The sequence below is a fragment of the Mus musculus genome, chromosome 12 (genome assembly GCF_000001635.26).
Source record: "Mus musculus strain C57BL/6J chromosome 12, GRCm38.p6 C57BL/6J".
Classification (NCBI taxonomy): Eukaryota; Metazoa; Chordata; class Mammalia; order Rodentia; family Muridae; genus Mus; species Mus musculus.
Window position 1 is genome coordinate 100,098,895 of NC_000078.6, and position 7,980 is coordinate 100,106,874.

Genomic DNA, 7,980 nt, shown 5'->3' on the forward strand with positions numbered 1-7,980 from the left:
TGAGATCACATTCTGACATTTATTCATTTGGGGGGATGGGGGAGACCATATGTTTATATAGCTGGATGGGTGGTGCATGTGAGGGTCTGTGCACACATGCACACACACACACACAGACATACACAGACACACACACAGACACACACACACACACACACACACACACACACACATGCCCATAATGTGAGAATCAAAGTCCTGGCTGGGTCTCCTCCTCTATCACTATCCACCTTAATTTTGAGACAGGATCTCTCAGCCCCATGATCCTGCCTACCAGCCCCACTCCCACCCAACCCCAGAACAGGGATCACAGGTGTGTGCTGCCATGCGTGGTACTTCTTTATGTGGGTTCTGGGGCATGGAAATGTGGACTTCCTGCCTATGTATCCAGCAGTCTAGTGACTGAGCCGCTTCCCTCTTCGCTGTGAGGAGACATCTTCCCACCCAGTGCACTCTCTGAGGCTTGCTTTTCTTCTTTTCTGTGATGCCACAGCTTGGCTCTCTATGACATCATTGTTATGTGCAGTAGAACAGGAAAGCACAGCATAGAGCCTGGCCAGCTTGGACCCACTTATCAAATAGAAGCTATTGTTGTCACCTTCAGCACTGTCACCCCTACTTGGTATTTGGGACCCCAGAGGTGGCACCAGCTATCTGCCCCTGAATGTCAGGGCTAGGTCTTCTAACTCTCGAACCAGACTACTGTGCACACAATAAATGCTCAATAAATGTGTTGTGACAACCAGATGAGCCCCAGAGATACATATCTACCCTCAGAGTCCTAGAATCACTCCCTAAGCCCCATGGAGGCTCAATCTTCCCTCCTGTGAGTCTAGGTCCTGCCATGGCTCCAAGTGACTAAAAGTCATTTTAAGACCTGGATACAAAGAAAGGAATCCTTGGAAATTTGTTGCAATGTTGAGATTGAACTTGGAGCCTCATACATATTAGACAAGTATTCTATCACTGAGCTATAGCACTTCTGTCTGTTTTGCTATAATAACACTGCATGTAGTACCACTGCAGGAGTACCACTGCATACAGTACTACTGCACATAGTACCACTGCATGTAGAACCACTGCATATAGTAGCACTGCACATAGTACCAGTGAATGTAGTACCACTGCATATACCAGTGCATGTAATACCACTGTATGTAGTACCACTGTATGTAGTACCACTGTATGTAGTACCAGTGCATGTAGTTCCACTGCATGTAGTATCACTGCAGGAGTACCACTGCATGTATTGCCACTGCACATAGTGCCACTGCATGGAGTTCCACTGCAGGAGTACCACTGCATACAGTACCACTGCACATAGTGCCACTGCATGTAGTACCACTGCATATAGTACCAGTGCATATATTGCCACTGCATGGAGTACCACTGCATACAGTACCAGTGCATGTAGTACCAGTGCATACAGTACCACTGCATACAGTACCACTAAATAGAGTACCAAGCCTCAAGCCTCAAAGGCAACAAGAGCAATAAGCTGATGAGGCTGTGGCTGAGAAAGGGCTGAGGCAGATCAGGCTCAGCTGAAGATAAGCTTTTTCTCTCCTTTGGCAGACCCAGACCTCATCAACACCAGTGCTCTGCCTGGGGGAGGGCCCAAAGACACGCCCGAATATAGGCCTCTACTCTGCATACACCAGCAGCATTCCATAGATGGCTCCATCCCTGCTGGCTGGAATCTGTGACGCAGCTGGTGTCTCAGCTGTTAAAATGCCACAGGGACTTGCTGCTTGCTGAGGTTCCCCCAGGGAGATTAATCTGTCAAGAAGGCTTTGCCAAGACAGCCAAAGTGGCACGTTTTGACATTTGGGGAACATTCCTGTTTACACATCACACCTAATCCTACCTCCGCAAGGACTTCCCTGGACACACAGCTGATGTCTTCTGGGGATTGGAGAGCGCCTGTAGGGACACAGAGAAATATGCTGGTGGGTAGCTCTGCTGGGGTAGTGTGGTAAGGCTCAGGCAGAGCCAAGCTCAGATTGGTAGAGGTCTGCTCAGATGGTGGCTGCTTAGCTCCTGTCCCAGGATGCACCTGTGACCCTTTGAGGCCTTGTTCCTTTACATTTCCTTCATAGATGAGCCACAAGCCAGTCATGGTTTCCAGGAAACAGACAGGATCACTGCCATGTAGTCTCAGAAAGAGAATGAAATTCCCAAGTGTCTCTCTAAGTCATAACTGGAAAAGTCTTAAGATGGGAGGGGGAGGTCTGTAGAAGCCAAGAAGTTAGATATAGCCCATGAGATGGGGGGGGGGGGCAGGGAAGGTTCCCTAAAGAGCAGTGGTGGGTGAGATAATAGAACAGAAAGTAGAGAGAGGCAGTACTGGGGAGTTAAAGGTTAAAGTGGGGCTGGAGGCAGGAAAATGGGAAGAAAGAGTTTAAGAGTGGGCATATATATATATATATATATACCCACTAAGGTAAGTTTGCAAGCTAATTTCTTAATTAATTTAGAATTTAAAGGGCAACAAGATGTCTTAATGGGCTGAGCCCACAGTGGAAAGAGAGAATGAACTCTAGAGGGTCGTCGCTGTCTTCTGACCTCCATATGTGCACAATGGTACCCACGTACACACAAAATAGATTCCCCATGCTCTAGTGAAAGACCCCCACTCTCATGCACATGAGGCAAACACCCATTGAACTCAGTGGGTGATTTCATAAAAAAAAGGAAAGAGCATAAATATGGGGGACCTGTTGGGATAGGATTCCAGGAAGGAGAAGAAGAGGTGGTGTAGGTAGATATAATCAAGATACATTCTAAATGATCTCTCGTGACCCCTACCAGACCCTCCCACAAGGGTCCACAAGGGTCGGCCTCTCAGCCCTGCCCCTGCCAGGGTGGCAACAAAATCTTTTAGTTGGGATCCAAAAAGATCTCCAGCAGCTGCTTTGGGTGGCTTCTGCTTGTCCATGACAAGTGACAGGTGTGCAGGAACCCTGCAGCTGCTGCCTCCTCCCACTGTCACTGAGGGCTGTGAGAGACAGGGAACAGGCTCTCTGTCCCTGGGAGTCCCTCACTTGAGTTCCCACCAGCACCCCTCATGCTCTGTCATCTGATACACACGCTGGTCTGTAATATCAGGGAACAAGGTGCCAGCCCCCTTTCTAAAGGGAACCCCAGTACCTAAGGGTGACTCTCCTTGAGTCTCACTCATGGAGCAGCAGATGGGGCAAGGAATCCAGAACTTTCTATTTCTATGTGTATTCTTCTCTCTCCTAGGTCTAGTTTTCCTTTAAGGTGCATATGTGTGTGTGTGTGTGTGTGTGTGTGTGTGTGTGTGTGTGTGTCTGTGTGTCTGTGTGTTTGTGTATGTATCTGTATTTATCTATGTATCTCTGTCTGTGTGTATTTCTGTCTCTGTGTGTATATCGCTGTCTGTATGTGTGTATCTCCATGTGTCTGTGTATGTCTGTGACTCTATGTGTGTGGCGCACAGGTGTGGTGTGTGCGTAATAGTGCCAGAATGTGCACACCTGTGTCTTCATTAACAGCGGCCAGAGAAACGTGGGTTGTCCTGCTCTGTCACTCTCTGTCTGGTTGCTTTGGGGGGGGGGGTCTCTCACTGACCCTCGAGCTAGGCTGGCATCCAGCAAGTCCCAGGGATCCTCCACAGTGATCCTCCTGCCTCCACAGTGCTTGATTTACAGATGTCCACGGTCAACTTCTGGCATGGGTGCTGAGAGCCAAACTCAGGTCATTCGTGAGTCGTACTCTAACCCACAAAGCTGTCATCCCAGCCCCCCTTCCTTTACGTTTTGCTATGATGACAATGTTAAATTTGTGGTGATAGCAGTGTTTTACAGCTATATTTTCCCCAAAATGTGTTGAACTCAACCCTTAAAATGGGTGAATTTTGTGGACCATAAGCCATCATATTTTTTAAAAACAAAGCATTCCAGCAAGTACTTAGCAGAAGAAGCCAGTGGGGCCATGAAGGTTTCACACAAGGACCATATGAGACACCACTGCGTTCTTCTGGAGTGACTGAGATAGAACACATAGACAGCATCAAATGCTGAAGAGGCTCGTCTGCTGCTGGTGAGACTGTAAGTGTTCAACTGCTTCGGAAAACAGTGTCTCTGAAGGCTGTGACCACATGTCCACCATACGTGCACACAGTCATAAAAAAGCATGGGACTGAGAGTGCACAAGGCCTTGCAGGCAGTAGTCAATGACACAGCGCACATGACAATCCCTGATGATGGAAAGACAGACTGTGGAGTGACTAAATGAACACTGAGCATCAGAAGTGGCCCCAGATGCAGATGGGTGGTAGATGACTATGATAGGACCCAGACTAGACTCCCAGCTCCACCCCAGTCACTGAAGGTTGATGATATAAAATACAGCTTAGCTGATAGCAGGGGTCTTAGATACAGTCTCAGGACACACACACTCGCCCATGCACGCACACACATACACACCACATACACACACACACACACACATGCCCATGCACGCACACACACACACACACACACCACACAAACACACCTCATATGCTGCTTAGTGAGACTATAAAAGTGTTCAACTTTGGCATGGTGCATGTAGCAACATAGAGAAATCTCAAACAGATTATTGAATGAAAATAGCTACGCTTCAAAATGTGTGCACCATGCAAGCCATGCGTATGAATTTCTAGAACAAATAAAACTAATGACGGTGAAAATCCAGGCAATTCATAGATAGCACAGACTAGAAGAGCCTAGGGGTGTCTCTAGAACGCTGAGAATCTTTTACATTCTATCTGTATGATGGCGGCTCGTGGGCAGACCAAGGGGAGTCTATGTATACAACATCCATTTTCGTTTTGTGTATCTGTTTTTGGTGCATTACCAGCCACAGGCTGTGCCCCAGTGGAAAAGGAAATGGATAGGAAAACAGGCTGAAGCCAGGAGAGAGGGTGAATCTGCAAGAGCCCCCCTCACAAGGACAGAGGCCGAAGGGGAAGGTGGGAGGAGAGGAAATGCAGAGGGGGCAGCAAGAAAGGGGGACAGAGAGAGGGGGGAGGGAGAGTGTGGGGAACTGCTGGCTGCAGCTATACACGGGGGAAGGGCAGCATCGAGACAAGAGGCAGTACCTTCATGCTCCTCCGCTGGACCAGAGCATGCCCCAGCCTTCCTAATGGGCAACATAGAGCACGTCTATGCTCATTTGGCCCATTCATTCTATTTCTAGGAAGTTATTGTACAGGAATCACAATGTGGGCACAAAGACTGTGTGTGCTCGCTCCAGTAATGATACCAGCCAATTTGTGTCGAGTCCTTTTCTCTCATTTAATTGACAGAACAACTATTTATACCCACTTTCAAGATGAAGAAATGGAGGCCGAAAGATGGGGGCGGGGCGGGGGGGGTTAGCTCCTAACTTCCTGACACAAAGGCCTTCCTCTCCACTGTGAATGTTCTAAAATGTTAAATAGACACAGGTCTGATCTCCCAGGCTACACCCCTACAGGCAGAATAGCACTTTGTGGGATGTTTCTTGACTGGTGGAAAGTCAGCTCTGTAAGGTGGCGACATTGGCTGATTTCCCCCGTGCCTACAACAGTGCTTGGCGTGGAGGAGGCTTCCAACACATACATTATGAAATGTCTATCTTTGTTAAAGTCAGAGTGTGAGTCTCTACAGGATACCCAGTTCTCTCCAGGAATACCCAAGCATCAAAGCAAAAGGCTGTGCCAGAATAAACCATGGTGGATTCAAAGATGCTGCCACAGGGGAGTGAGTGCCTTGGGAGGGAAAGAAATCTCTTCCTGCAGATATTTTGAAGCAATGATCCTTGGTCATAGGCTCATAACGGGGGCAACTGGCTGAGGCTGGGCAGACAGGTGCTGGGCGACTGTCCTTGTCTTGCCATGGTGACTGTCTACGAGGTCACCATGCCTAAGATGCTTCCTTCATAACTTCCTGGATCTACTTACCTCCCTTTTGTTAAAGACAACATGAAGATTCCATTTTGGCTTTGACAACTTTCACCTTTCGTAAGGTGAGACGGGATTATCAAGAAATCACGTTTTCAAAATACAGTTAATAACACGGAGGAACTACTCATGATAATCCGATACTTCAGCTAAGAAGAGAGAATGGAGCTGGGGAGAGGGCTCAGCAGGTCCTGTGCTTGCCACACAAGTGGGAGAGCAAGAGTTTGAACTCTGGCATCCCTGTACAATGCAGTCATAGCATTGGCATCCCAGTGCTGGGAGTCTGGGGCAGGGGGCTTCCTGAGCAGATGGTCTCTAGCTACAGGGTCAGGGAGAGACCCTGTCTCAGAAAGGCAAGGTTGAGAGCCACTGAGAAATAACATCGATGTTGACCTATGACCTACAAAACAACACACACACATCGAGTAAGAGAGAGAGAGAGACATAGACAGAGACAGAGAGACAGAGAGAATGGGTGTGGTAGTGCACGCCTATAATTTTATTCCTAGGCAGTTAAATTGTGAGTATAAGGCCACCTTGGGCTATATAATGAGGTCTGCCTCTTCTCTGTACCCCCAAAAACCAGAGGGAGGGCTATGCCATACTATATAGTGTATATATACTATATATATATAATTGAAAGGAAAAATGCTTACAGGAATACACCACACTAACTCTGGTGATCTCAGCATGGTAGAAGAATGGCTGACTTCTTGTATTCTCTCATTGCTACTTTTCTTACATTTAATTTTTTTAAATGAACTTGGGTTCTGCTAGTTGAAAAAAAAATTTTTTTTTTTTGGTTTGGTTGGTTGGTTTTTTTGACAAGCAGAGTAGAGAGAATGGAAACCTGATCTAATCTGAGACGCCTCCAACCCTATTGGAGGCTATGGAGAATGCTGACTACGCATAGCAAGACAGCCCATCCCTTCTTTAAGGCTGCACCAGTTGTCTGAGTTGGAGATTCCAGAGAGGATGCTGATGGGGGAATGCAGTGATATTGGGATCCAGTGACCACAGGGTTTGGGAAGTGTTGACCTGTCCGGAATTAGCGGTCCTGGCTGGAAGAGCCTGAACCAGGACTGAAGGGTGAAGAAGGGGGCCGACTCCAAAAGCAGGGCCCAAGTACAGGGTCAGAGCTCGACAGAGGGCAAACACCAGGCTCCGGACTAAAGGATTCAAAGTGAAAGCGAATGGGCCAGCTCAGACGACAGTAGCGAAAGATCCCAAGGACCCTTGCAGCCCAAGAGCAGAGAAGGCTCCGGAAATTAGTACAATTGCTGGGTTTGGGTTTGATTTGATTTGGTTTGGGTTTGGTTTTTTAGACAGGGTTTCCTTTGTGTAGCCCTATAATTCTGGCTGTCCTGCTCTGTAGACCTGGCTAGCCGCGAACTCAGAAATCCACCTGCTTCCCGGGTGTTGGGATTAAAGGCCTGCGCCATGCCACCCAGCACTAGAAAGCATAGTGGATTCTTTAGGCTGGTTCTTCCCAAGAGTAAGCAAACCAAGCTGCTGAGAGTCGCTTTCAGACACGCCCAGCTGTAAAGACTCTGAAAGCCAAGTAATGGCCCTGAAGAAGTATAAACTAAACTGAGTCTCTTGGAAGGAACACCCGCCAAACCTGAAGTCGTATTTGGTTTCATTGTGCCCTCTGCTGGTAAGTGTCTGAACTGCATGCACCTGTCAGACAACGCGGAAAATAGTCACGCGCGCGCGCGCGCGCGCGCACACACACACACACACACACACACACACACACACACACACACACACACACACACACAGAGCAGTGTAGAGCCAGGGCTCTGAAGCTGAGGTTTACTTCGGGTGCCAGGTTATCATCTCAAGTAACACATTAAAGAAGTTCATTTAATTAAAAGATCAAAATGCTTTAATCCAAAAATATAACATGAATACTAAAATTGCCTCAAACTCATTCCAGACATGTCTCATGTGGGCAATCTCAGCACACTTACAGTGAGATCGGAGGCAGAAGAGTCCACCAGAAGCACGCAAGCTAGCTAGCCTAG